Source organism: Dipodomys merriami, unplaced genomic scaffold (assembly GCF_024711535.1).
Source record: "Dipodomys merriami isolate MVZ:Mamm:240054 unplaced genomic scaffold, mDipMer1.0.p SCAF_14, whole genome shotgun sequence".
Classification (NCBI taxonomy): domain Eukaryota; kingdom Metazoa; phylum Chordata; class Mammalia; order Rodentia; family Heteromyidae; genus Dipodomys; species Dipodomys merriami.
Genome location: NW_027202715.1, coordinates 21,095,969 through 21,110,374, shown reverse-complemented (window position 1 = coordinate 21,110,374; position 14,406 = coordinate 21,095,969). Strand labels below are relative to the sequence as shown.

Sequence of the window (14,406 nt, the reverse complement as noted above, 5' to 3'; positions counted from 1 at the left end):
GATGGCTGATCAAACAACCTGGCAATCATGAAAAAGGTGGACATCACATGTCCTCCTCATTGATTACTGGTGCATCACCACAGCCAGCCCAAAGTTTTCTTTACAAAAGCAAGTTTAAGTTTTTGAGGAGCCTCTGTACTCCTTTCCAGATTGGTGGAACAAGCTTATGTTCCCACCAACAGTGTATGAAGGTTTCCTTTTGGATCTAGCCTCACCAGCATCTGTTATTGTTTGTTTCCTTCATAATGACTATCTAACTGAGGTAAGATGGAATCTCAGTGTTGTCTGGATTTGCATTTCCTTTATGGCAAAGATGTGGAGCATTTCTTCATGTGTCTGTTGGCCATTTTAACTACTACTTCTGAGAAGACTCTCTTTAACTCATTAGCCCATTTAAAATTGTGTTATTGGTTGAGGGTTTTTTCTTTTTTTGTCCAAGACCAGGCCTTGAACTAGGTATCTGATGCTTTAGCTCATCCCCTGGCACTCTTAACACCTGAGCCATGCCTCCCATCCCAAGGTGTTTTTTTTTTAAGTTCTCTGTATATTCTGGATATTAAGCTGCTGTTTGATATGTAGCTGGCAAAAATCTTCTTCCATTCTGTAGGCTGTCTTTTCGTCTTATTGGCTATTTTCTTTGCCATGCAGAAACTTTTTAGTTTGATGTGATCCCATTTATCGAGCAATTCCATTTATCAAGTCTGTCTTTGATTTGCTGTGTTTAGTCATCTTTACTCAGAAAATTCTTACCTGTGCCAAGGAGTCTTAATGTTTCTCCTACTAGTTCCTGTAATAGTTCCATGGTCTTTGATAAATGCTACTCTTGGGCGTTTATCCAAAAGATTACAAGCTAGGATACAGTAAAGCCCAGCACAACTGTATCCATTGTAGTACTATTCATGATCGCCAAGGTATGGAATTAGCCCAAATAGATCAAGAAAATGTGGCATATATACACAATGGAATTTTATTCATCCATTAGAAAGAAGGATATTTTATCATTTGTAAAGATATGGGGAGACCTTGAAAATGTTTTACTTTAAGTGAAGCAAGTCAGGCCCAGAAAGAACAAAGGATGAATGCTTTCCCTCGTATGTAGAAGCCACAATTAGCTTATAAAGTTATAATTAAATATATTAGGTGGTATGCAAGCGTGGACAAATTTATTAACTGAAATGTGGTAAAGTCAAGGAAGAATTCAAATGGTATAATTCCATAGAAAGGTGAGGTCAAAATTCAACCAAAAAAACACCTGGAAAAGGGTACTTGAAAGGGGTGAGGCGGGGTCAAGGGGAGAGAGGTAGAAGAATGAAGAGAAGAAGGGGGAGGAATGCAGTCAAGAATACAATATATTCCTACAAAATTAAGAAAAATGAGGGAAATGGTGGATTGGGAGGGATGAGCAAGAATGTTGAAAAAGGTGACATTTATTAAGATGCACTGAAATCATAAACTGCCTAACTAAATTGTTACACCCTGTTCTACTACTTAATGGTAACAATAATTTCAAAAATCAAATTTGAGCTGGTTGTGGTAGTGCTCACCTGAAATTTTGGTACTCAGGTTGAGACAGAAGAACTTAGAGTTCAAGGCCAACCCAGGCTACACAGACTTGTCTGGCCTTCATGGTGAGGCCTTGCCTCAAATGAATAAGTGAATAAAAATGAATTTTAAAAAGCTAATTCTAGGAGCATTTACAATTGTTTATGTACTTCATACAATAACTTACATAAAGTTCATAAAAATCATAGTCTCCAAAAAACCTAGTATAAATGAAATTACTACCTTATTTCAAAGATAGGAAGCTGAGGTCTCCAGAAACTTTAGCCAAGTATCAGAGCAAGATGGTGGCACCTCTTCTATTGCAACTCCTTCGTTTGACTCTCAAGCCTGCATCTAACAATTATTCTATGCTCTTTCCTGTACAGGACAGATTTTTCTTATTTGCTACACAAGAATGATCTTTACCTACCAAGTAGCTTCTTAGATGTTATGGAAATGCTTCGCGATGGTATTTTATTGATCATCACAACATCCTTTGAGAGAGTTCTGCTGGCATTATTAGTGCTATTTTTAACTAAATAGTTATTTGGTATAAGGAGACTTAGAGATTGGTAAAAGAATTGAGATCCAACTGTAAGTTTTCTCTTTGTAAACCCCAGGCTTGCTCATTCTCTCTCTCTCCTCTCACTCCTCTCTCCTCTCCTCTTCTCTCTCCTCTTCTTCCTCTCCCTCTCCCTCTCTCCCTCTTCCTCTCTCTCTCTCCCCTTCTCTCTGTCTTTCTTTCTCTCTCTGTCTGTGCTGCCTCAGAATAATGTTGCCAGAGGTTAATAAATGGCTTGTGCTAATATATTTTTTAGTTCCTTCCCTTCTGAAAATAAAGGTTTCCTACTACTTCTCACAGGTTTTACGGAGATTAACTTCTTTACAAAATTTAATTCGAAGTAGCTGTCAACTCATTGTTCCTACTCACTACCCAAGAAAAGACACTTGGCTTGCTATGGTTTCCCCTTATACCTGGTTTTAATTCCCTGCTTCAGCCTTGTCATTAGGACTATGAGCTGGGTAAGTCATCCATTCTTTGGATATTTATTTTGTCATTTTTAAAAAAATTATGAATAATTATGCTTCTGCTAACTAACCTTCTCACAAGAATGAGTAAAAAAGTTCAAAAGGACCCATTGCAACTATGAGATGTACAAGATGTTATGTCGAAAAACAAACTTTACAACTTTGGGGGGGCGCAGGCAGGGGGGGAAGATGGGAAGGGATAGGAAGGGGAAACAAAGGAGGAGGCAACAATGCTTGATAAGAAATGTACTCATTACCTTGCTCATGTAATTATAACCCCTCTGTATGGTATTTTCCCAATAAAAAACTTATTAATTAAAAGAAAAAGTGGAATAAGATCTCTGGATAGACTACTCTGAATGCATCTAATCTCATCTACTCCTGTTTACTCTTAGAAGTACAGTCAGGTCTGGATGGAAGATGGAGAGTACATATGGAAAACAGTAAACAAATAATAATAATGAAAGGATATCATCCTTTTATTCCTTAAATTGGTTAAATTTGACATACTACTTTTGACTTGTGATTTTTGTATTCCCCCAAGTTTTCTAGCACTACTAAGTGCATCACACTATGAGTAACATGATAGAGAGCTTGTTTTAAAAGAACACAGTGCTCCTCAGAGAAATACTAGTAAAAAGTGTAAAGATTCAGACAGATCAGATCAAAGGTTCTGTCTATCTTACAGTGTATTCACAATCTATTTACATAATTTCCTGTGAAGTAACTCATTCATTAGACTTCTTTATAACGGCATTGTCAAAATTTAAATAGTCTCACCTTATGAAAGGTGAAAATCTTAATATAAATTATTATACAGTTATTAGTATAAAATGTATTTATTAGCTGGTTACCAGTGGCCCATACCTATAATCCTAGCTACTCAAAAGGCTGAGAGCTGAGGATCACAGTTCAAAGCCAGCCCAGTTAGGAAAGTCTGTGAGACTCTTATCTCCAATAAACTATTCAGAAAAATCTGGAAGTGATGCTGTGGCTCAAGTGGTAGAGCTAATCTTTTTTTTTTTGGGGGGGGGGTCAGGTTGTGGGGCCTGAACTCTGGGCCTGGGCACTGTCCCTCAGCTCTTCAGCTCAAGGCTAGCGCTCTACCACTTGAGCCACAGTGCCACTTCCGGCTTTTTTCTTTTTTGCTTATGTGGTGCTGAGGAATTGAACCTAGGGCCTCATGCATGCAAGGCGAGCACTCTACCACTGAGCCACTTCCCAGCCCTGGTAGAGCTAATCTTGAGTAAAAAAAAGCCCAGGGACAGAGCCCAGGGACAGGACAAGGACCCGTTTAAAAAAGAAAAGTACTTATTTTGTTCTTAGGGTGGCTATGTGTGTTTTGCAGTAAGCTGTTGTAACTTAACATTGTAGGTACTTTGGAATTTTTTAATGTGAATATCATTTGCCTTAAAGGGCTCCTGTTTTTATTATCTTTTCCCTGGGGAGTTACAGAATTCTTAATGAGCACTCTACCTCAAACAGTAAGACTGGAAGACTACAAGGAAGGCGAAGATCCACAAACATAAGAAAATAAGGTATTATGGCAGGATAAAAGAAAAAGGGATGTTTAGGTAAGACAAAGTGACAATTCAAGCTCATTTCTCCCAAATGCCAATCACACATATTAAACTTAATGCAGTCAATTGACACAGATAAAATGGAAATTCGTGACTGTTGCTCTTCTAAGTGAAAGGTTGCTGTGCTCTCTGTGGTTACTTTATTTTATCTGATGATACCATGAGCTAAAGATTTGTAGGGGGTCATTCCTAAACTTTTGAATCAGGCCAAAATAGGAATTACATGGTCAGATGAACTGGAGATTTCTATGAATTCAGCTCCTCAAAGATTGGTATTTAATATCTTTTTATAAATGCTCCAGAGACTGTGTAAATGCTCACATGAGACTTTCATGTTAAGGAGACATTAAATGCTTTTAGCTGATGAAAAAACTCACAGATGGAATTAAATAAGAAGACTTTACAAGTCTATGCAAGTGGGTAGAAAAATAACACATGAGTTTTAACCCTGGCAGGAATACCAAATATAGTTAGGAATTTTAAAGATCACATAATATAAAAACTGGTAGCACTCAAAGCAATATGTTTATTCATCCATTCATTCAATAAATATTGAGCCTTTACTATGCCTAAAGCAGGCATTAAGTGCTGGGACTGCAAAGATAAATATCCAAGACCAGAAGAGGAGACAAATATAATGGTTTGGGAACTGACAGTTACAACACAAAGTCCTCAGCTTGAGGAAATTAAAGATATATATATATATATATATGGATATATACACATAATATATATGGAATTTTCTAGTTTAGGTATAATTAATACTATATCTATTCAAAATCTACATATTTTAATGTTATATAATGATTACTATGATCCAATTAATCAGTACATCAATCACACGGCTATCATATATGTATGTGTTGTAAGGCCACTTAAGATCTATTCTCTTAGCAAATTTCAAGAAAATAATACAATACTATTAACTACCAATGTCATGCTGTAACTAGATCCCATACATCTTAAAACTAAGTTTACATCCTTTGACCATTCCCTAACCCTGGCAAATCAACACAACTTTTGTTTCTTTGAGATAGACCCTTAGATTCTACAGAGAAATTAGATAATAAGGTACTTGTCTTTCTGTGCTTGGATAATTTTACTTAGCATAATGTCCTCCAGGTTCATGCAAGTTAGTGTAAATGTCAGGATTTCTGAGAAAATGACTCTTTCTTGACCATGAACACAAGTTCTCCCTATGCACAACAGAGAACAAACTAATAAGCAAAGAAAATAGCATGAAAAGGCAAAGAACATTGCAAGTTGCTGCTAGTGATACTACAAGCAGAGAAAACCTGAATAGGAATGCTGATGAACCCAGCTGGAAAAGTAGGCAGGAGATGGTATGCCATACTAAAGAACACAGAAAGCAACAAATGTTGTCTTTTCAAAGGTTTCTCTGGCAGTAGCCTTTTGAATAGATGAAAGAAGATGGCATTTCAGTGAGGGAGATCAGGCAATAAACCAGGTCCAGGAAAAAAAACTGAGTACCTGAACACCAAGCACAATTGCTAGGCTACAATAAGATAGATCCAGGTCAAAGTTATGAAGTAAAGAACATGGAAGACGTTGAGGGTATTTAGATGGGAGGAAGGAGGTATTTAGAACTATCTAGGACATAGTTACAACAGTTGTATACATAGTAATGCATTCACCAAGGTGAGAATAAAGAGGAAAAAAGAATGTGCTTGGAAGAGAATGGTAAAGCACATTTTATAATGAACCAAATGTAAGATGCCAGCACTAAATGAAAATACAGTGTTATAAACAGATCTAGAATTTACAGAAGTAGAATCTGGAGTAGAAATAGAGATGAATCACTAGCTCCCAGCTGGAAACTAAAGTGTGTGAAGGTTACAGGGCCTTCACCTAAGATGAAGGTTACAGTAACAATCAGGGAGCCCAATAGTCATCATAAATTGTTCCTTGAAGATGTCAACACAATCATTTTACATGCTAGCCCCAAATGCAAAATACTTCATGTACATATATTAATTTAAAATTTAAAAAATGATCAGAAAATTTTGAATTCCAAAAAAAAAATGTGTGTATGGGGTTTGAACTCAGCTCCTGGGTGCTGTCCCTGAGTTTTTACACTCAAGGCTAGCTAGCACTCCACCACTTGTGCCATAACTCCACTTCTGACTTTTGGTGGTTAATTGGAGATAAGAGTCTCATAGGCAAAGGCCTGGGTTGGCTTCAAACCATGATCCTCAGATCATCACCTCCAGAGTAGCTAGGATTGTATACGTGAACTATCAGCACCCAGCCAAAAATGTTTTAAAGTTGAAAAAGGTGAACAACAAGAAAAGCAAAAAAACAAAAAACAAAAAACCAGGCACATCATAAACAATGAAACAGAATGATTTGTCTATCATAAAATTTTTAATTATGAATCTCTTCACCTGAAAAAAGGGAAATTTATATTGAAGGGCATGTGGTTTTTTTAACATATGTTTTTTATTGTCAAGATACTGTGCAGAGGGGTTACAGTTACATGAGCAAGATAATGAGTCCATGTCCTATTGAGCATTGTTACCCCCTCCTATGTTTTTCCCCACCATCCCTTTCCTCCCCTCTCTCCAACTCCTCCCTTCCCCCCTCCCCCCACCCCCGGCCCCAGGAAAAGTTGTAAAGTTCATTTTCAACATAGAGTCTTGTACATCTCATTGTTACAATGGGTCATTCTGTATCCTTATTTCAGCATTTTGTTATTTCCCTTCCCCTCTCCAAATTCGAAAAAAATGTATATATAAGATGCAGGACACCGGAATCAAATACAGTGACAACAGGGGGTTATACCATGGGGGAAGAACATACAAAGGAAAAAAATCACATAGTGCATTATAAGTACATTAACAAGAACAACAAGAAAGATAAAATCTCGTGTTCCTATCTTGGGTTCATTTCACTTAGCATCATCTTATATGGTCATATATACATAGCTTTTGACCGCTTCTGTTTGTCCTAGACATATACTAATTATTGCAGATAAGGGAAACCATGGGACCTATGTTTCTTTGGGTTTGGCTTACTTCACTTAATATAATTTTTTCCAAGTCTTTCCATTTCCTAAAATATGTCTTTCTTTCTAAGGGAGGCATAGAATTCCATTATATATATATATATATATATATATATATATATATATATATATATATATATATATCACATTTTCTTGATCCATTCATCTACTGAAGGGCATCTGGGTTGGTTCCATATCTTAACTATGGTAAATAATGCTGCTTAATAAACATAGTTGTGCTGTTAGCTTTAGTATGGCCTTGTTTGTGATCCTTTGGGTAAAAGCCTAAAAGTGTGATTGATGGGTCACAGGGGAGCTCTATATGTAGTCGTTTGAGGAACCTCCATACTGCTTTCCAGAGTGGTTGAACAAGTTTACACTCCCACCAACAATGCAGTAGGGTTCCCTTTTGTCCAAGGGCATGTCCAGAAACCATGAGTGAACAAGAACTGTCAATGAATTCCTTTATTAAATTTAAAAATACTAGACTAAGTCAGTGTGAGTGAAATCAAATATATCTGTTAATGTAACTTATTTTGCATCCCATATCTAGCAAGTTATGACACCTAGTAAGAGTTTAAAACATTTTTGTTGGACAAAAATTAAGTGGCTCAAAATAGCAGAGCACTAGCCTCAAACAAAAGAGCTCAGGGACAGCACCCTGGCCCTGAGTTCAAGTCCTATAACTGATCAAAAGAAAAAAGAATTAAGTGAATTAAAAAATAAGTCAGTCAGAGAATGTTATGCTCAAAAAGAGATAGAAACCTTGATTTGACTACCCCAAGAAAACAAATTTGTGAAAAAAATATACTTTTATCTAGAGAATTTAGACAGTGCCACAAAAAGCTAAGACAAAATATATCTAGCTTCATGTTAGATGTTTGTAAAACCACTAGTACAACTACTTTGGAAAGCAGACAGCAGTAAGAGAAGCTGAAAATAGGTATGCCCAATTTCTCAGCTATTCTACTCTTCAAAGACAACATATATGTCTAGAAACCCATTTGTAAGTTCATCAAAAGACAAAAATATTTATAAAACAACCCATTCAGAGAATAAAATGCAGCTACCGGTAACAATAGGATATAAAACAAAAGAACATATTGTTTGATTCTGTCCATATAAAAAAATTCTGACTCAGGCACTACTAGTCTATGGCAGAAATCAGAATATGGGTTATTTCTGAATGATGAAAGAATGTAAAGTATGAATAAGAAAATCACTGGGTAAATTTTTTATTCCGGTTCTAGGTGCTAGTTACCCAGGTGTACTTAGGAAAATTCATTGAACTGTATGTTTCTGAACATATGGTATGAAAAGAGATTTACATAAAAATCAAGGAGAATAAAAATGTTAGTAAAGCCAAGCAAATATCCATATTTTCTCTTGGGCAAACGGCACTAGTATAAACTGCTCTCATGTTGCCCATGTTAAGGAAGAGGAGAAAATTAGTTGTGCAGTCCATCCTCTGCCTCTGCCTCATTGAAGGGCTTGTACTTAAAAATAAGAAATGGGAGAAACATCTAAACATTGGAAAGTAACAATAAGATGAGATAAAGCAAATAGGCTGGCCATCAGAAAGGACAAAGCTACAAAATTTTCACAGCAATTGATGGCCCAGGCCCTTGGGGAAAAATGCACTTCAGAGAAATCAAAGAGGACTTCCTTACTAAGCTACATCCCTGCCCACATGGAATAGCTCAGCAGTTACTCTGCTCAACAAAGCAGAACTACATGCAAATTTTCAGGCATTTAAATGAGGTTTCTGATGCCAATGAAAACAATCTGGTAGAGAAGGGAAAAGGAGCTTATAAAGAGCAGTTTTGTTTTCTTGAGATTAAGGAAGACATGCAGCAATAAGCCTATGGATACTTTGCTATTTTGCTTCTGTTCTGGGTTGGCTTCTATCCCCAGTCTCCCTCTGCCAAGACATGGCATGCTAACTGCTTCACTGGTCACTCGGAAGTGTTCTACCAGAAAACAAGATAGTGCAAACACCTGCTAACTTAAATGTTTTCTCCAACATAAATTAGGAAATAGAATACTCAGCTGTAACTGACCTGAGGGACATATCAGATGGTGAAACACAGGATAAATGGAAGCCTTGCAGAAAACAAACACTGAAAGACACGCATGATTTTCTAATCAAGATATCATTAAGCAACAAAGAGAAAGTATTATGGCATTTCTATCTTTATTTTCAATTTCATAATAGGGCAAGGGCAATAAGGAAAATAAAAAGAATCCTTCAAATTCAAACAGAGAACTGAGAAAGCAGATAATAATAGTATTAATGGTATGTAATCTGGGCCATTAATACATAGGTACCTGAGGGCTGGGAAGGTGGCTCAGTGGTAGAGAGCTTGCCTTGCATGCATGAGGTCCTGGGTTCGATTCCTCAGCACCACATGAGAAAAAAGAAAAAAATCTAGAAGTGGCACTGTGGCTCAAGTGGTAGAGCGCTTGCCTTGAGCTGAAGAGCTGAGGGACAGTGCCCAGGCCCAGAGTTCAGGCCCCACAACCAGACCAAAAAAAAAAAAAATACATAGGTAGCTGAAATACACTGAATTTAAATGAAAATTAACTTCGAATCATATCAGAAAACTAACTTTTCTTAATTCCTCATTCCTTCTTAATTCCTTCATTCCTTCCTTGCATTTTCTTGACTCAAGGTCTTGCTATGTTGTCCAGACTGACTCTGAATTTTGATCTTTCTGCCTCAATCTCCTGAATGCTAGGATTACAGGATTCCACCAACATGTTGCCTGGCTTTTATTAATTCTAATTTAGACTAGAATGCTACCATGCCAGTCAAGAAATAGTGTGTCGCTGTGTTTGTGTGTATATTCATGTTCTGTCCACCTGAAGCATATCCAGAAATGTTTTTATCCACCTGAAGCCAGTGTAATATATATTTCACCTTGCATTTGCTTATAGTTTATGTAATAATATACTGTCTGAAGCCACACATCATATTTACATAAAGAGAATACACAGAACAATTAGCTATTTCAGCAATACCCACTTGCTGTTTTTATGTTTCTCTTCTAATTGTGTTTATGTTTTGTCATTTCATTCAACAAGAAGATTCTAGTATCTATAAATCTAGAAAACTTTGCCTAATTAACAACTGAGAGAGGAAAGTAGAATTTTAACAACTTATCAAAGATCAATAGACACTATTATTCTGATAATTGCCTCCCGGTTAAGATTGATTTATTTGTGAAAAATAAACCACTTGTTTTCTGGTGTGACACTCAGCCCAAATAGGATCTAAGCCCAAAGATGTTAAGAATACTTCCTAGTTAATAACCTCTTATGTTTATTCGTGGTTTGTATTAGTCGTGGTTTGTTCTGTTCAATTTATGTCCAGAAATTCTCTCTGGAAAAATTCTATGAGAAGATATAAACACTATTATGCCTAGTTGTCAAAAAAAGAAATAGATATTTGTTCAAAAGTATACACAAATTAAAAATTGGCAGAAGTGATTGCTTTATTTAAGGAAGCCAACATGATGTTTCCTTCATCCAAACATTCTAAAAGCTTTCTCATATAATGGCCTAGCTATGAACAGGACCCAACACTGGCTCCTGTCTACTCTTCCACACATTATTTCTTTTTCTTGCCAAAAATTTCTTCTTCAAGTTTGTCTTTCTGTGGCAACTCAACAGAAATTAAACATTTTCCTGAAAAACAATTGTCTTACCTGTTGGAAGTGCCTCGGAATATTGGGGTGTCACGTAGGAATAAGGACCCTAAGGAACGCTAAAACTCAACAAGGCAGCTTACTTGTTCTACTGGTCTTGAGCAGAAAAAGCGTAGAGATGGCACCCAGGCTGAGTTCAAGCTCCAGGACGAGTATACACGTACACACACACACACAACTGCAGTTCTTCTCTCTCAATTCAAATGGTTCTTTTCACCGTCCGGCCTCACCACTATCCTAGCTTGGGGTAGGATGAGAAAAGGGCAGTAGCAGGATGGCACGCATGTTGGGGATCCTAGGAAAGTGCTTCCTTTGTATTACGCAGGCTTCTGACCTCTTCCCTCTGCTCCAAAGGAAGGTGATGGTGTTTGCCCTGGCTGCGCAGTCTCACCAGCCACACCTGCGGCACTAAGGCACAGGATCCTTTTAACCCGAGCAGGACCACTCCCCACCACCTATTCCACCTGCTGAAACTGGAATGCCCAAGGGACCTCCTCATGGCCTGAGTCAGGTCTCCCAGCTTCCCACATGGCTCCCTGGATCCCTACTTGGTGAGAATTCTGGCCCTTCAGAGCAGACTCCAGGCAGGCTGGAGTGAGCTCTGGAAGACCAAGGAACCATCTTTTTGATCTCCCTTATCTCATTCCTTTCCTCCTCATGCCCTTTCTTCAACTTTTAGATTTTTTGGTTTACTTTGGGGATAAATATTTTTGAAGCCTGTATTTCTACTTCTTTTTTATTTTTTTTTTTAATGTGAGATTTGGGGGGGGACTGAGAACCTTGATGTGAGTTGGTTTAGGTTTTAGACTTTTGTGTAGGTTTTTAGTTCCTTTTCATGCAATACAATTTTAAATGGGGAAAACAGGGTGTGCTACTAAGAAGGAAACAAGTGTGCAATTGTGCCAGGCAGGAAGAATACCCAAGTTTTATCCCTAATGCAGTTCTGTCCTTGTTCTGATTTGGTCAGAAAAATTTGCAGTCTTGTGCAATTGGCTCGTTGCTTAATTAATAGACAACAGGAACAAGTTGCAACTAGGTCCATGGTATATTAACTAAAATACAATTGACTGGGAGCAAGCTCCTTGGCCAAAGCAGAAAAACAATTATCACTCAGATGGTGCTTTACCACTTGAGCCATGTCTCCAGTTTCTAGAAAATTCTCATAACAGGATGTGACTTTACTATAATAGTTTCTTGTAAGATGTCAGTTACCCTTGAATGGCATCATGTCAAGCAATCACTTTGATTCGAACTCCTACCTATCCAATACAATTCAGAATGCAAACATTTTTTAATTCAATTCCAGAACAAGGCTAAGAAAACCAGAGGACAAAACTATAAGACTAGAAACTAAAGAATGGCCTATAAAATCGCTTAGAGTGCTCAATAATATGTCATAGAGATACATGGGGAAAGAGTGGAATTAAGAAGTTTCATCTTGAATATTTCTATCTACTTTTGATAAAAGGAACATTCTAAACATAGCATGTTAGTAATGAAAGCTTAATGGTTGCTTTTCCCAGAGAAAAGCTGTTGGGCTTTTCAGTTTAACTCCACAAGTCTGAAACACCTGCTATAAGGTGTGACTTCAAAGCTAAGACTACAAACTCAGATGTTTATTCTAAGCAGGAGGCATGAATAGAACAGATGTCAGACAATAGGGAATGGCAAGACTCTGGCTCACTCTAGAGCAGTTATTCCCACTGAAAAACATTCAAAGCCAAATTGGCCAAAGCAAAAGAATTCTCAGGCTTTGCTCTTAGAAGTTATTAGCACAGATAAGTGTGGGAGCTTACTAATGCAGTTTCCACCCTTTATATTTGTCCGATATGTGTCTCTGATCTTGGAAGAGCTGGGAAAGATAGATAATACCTGAACTTGAGCCCGATCAGCCTTCAAAAGCCAAAAGGAGTGAACATGGAATAACTCCAGAGCAGACTTACTACGATGAAAATAGTATCAGCTTGGGGTTAGGACCCAAACTGAAAAACATTTTAAGAGCAGGAAATCTCAAGTAGGATAATTAATCTTACTTCAGCTACAAAAAAAAAGCTGATTAGAATATTTAATTTTCAAGCTATTAAAGGATTACATGATTCAATGCAAACACACATTTTCCAACATTCCAACATCTTCATAAGCTATATTGCCTCTTGCTTTGGTTGTTGTCATTGTGTTGTTATTTCATTGTTGTTGTATTGTTATTTGCTGCTACAGAATAGGAACCCAGGGCTAATCATGGTCTTTACCTCCAGCCCTATCTTTTTTTTTTTTTTTGTGAAAATACTGTACAGAGGGGTTACAATTAGATGGACAAGATAATGAGTACATTTCTTATCAAGCATTGTAGCCTCCTCCTTTGTTTCCCCTTCCAATCTCATCCTCCCCCCACCCCCCCCCGCCCAACCCTCCTCCCCCCCCCACCAAAGTTGTAAAGTTTGTTTTTGACATAACAACTTGTACATCTCATTGTTGCAATGGGTCCACCTGTATCCCTATTTAAACGATTTGTTTTTTTCCTTCCCCTCCACAAATTATAACAACATCAAATACAGTGAAAGCAGGGGTTATACTGTGGGGGAGAAGCTTACAAAGCAACAAAGAACTAATCTTATAAATGCGTTAGAAACAATCGTATGAAAGAAAAAACATTTGAATACACATCTTAGGGTTCATTTCCCTAACATCAACTTATCTGACCTTTTCTGCTTGTCTCAGACATATACTAGTAATTGCAAATAAGGGAAACCATGGGACCTAAGTTTCTTTGGGCCTGGCTTACTTCACTTAATATAATTTTTCCAAGTCTTATACACAATGGAATTCTATGCCTCCTCCAGCTCTATCTTTTGCTGATACAATCTCTTTTTTTAAGGTAGGATTTCACTTTCAGGACACAATCTTCTTTATGTGACGCTAGGATGACACGCATGTGCCACCACACCCAGCTCTTTATTATTCTTCCAGGGCTAGCCTCATACCACAATCCTCCCAATCTCAACCTCCAAGAAATCAGGATTTCAAACTTATGTTACCAGAGCCGGGCTCATATTCCCTTCTTACAATTTTTCCACCACTACTTGTTCCTTAGGTAATGGTCAATACTAAATTTAGTTGGTCAAGTATTTACATCTTCTGATTTCTAGATATGTGATTGAATATAATTGACATGTCTGAAGTTAAACTTGCTGACTTTCTTATACTGCCATTCCCATATTTCCTTGAAACTCAAATGGCCTCAATTATCACCTGGTCAGCAGGAATCACAGAGGAATACCCTTGATGTGTCTGTCCATTCTCTCATCCCTGTTTCTATTAGGTAAGGTCTCTTATGTTCTTTTACTCATTAAAATGTTCTTCAATATGTACACTTATTCTCATCCTTAAAAGTATAGAAGCCTAGAGGAGAAATGAGTACAGATTAAAAAAAAAAACAATGCTGGTGAACACAAGAACACAGCAGTTTAGAGACATATTTAATGAAAGACAGAACTATCTAGCCGATACAATCTTGTCTGTAATA

General features: G+C 37.3%; 1 protein-coding gene across 2 annotated transcripts in view; it reads right to left on the bottom strand.

The window, feature by feature from the left end:
• Ctnna3 (catenin alpha 3) overlaps positions 1 to 14,406 on the bottom strand; it is a 1,374,363-nt gene that overhangs the window by 1,030,099 nt on the left and 329,858 nt on the right. The gene's annotated exons all lie outside the window — the stretch shown is intronic.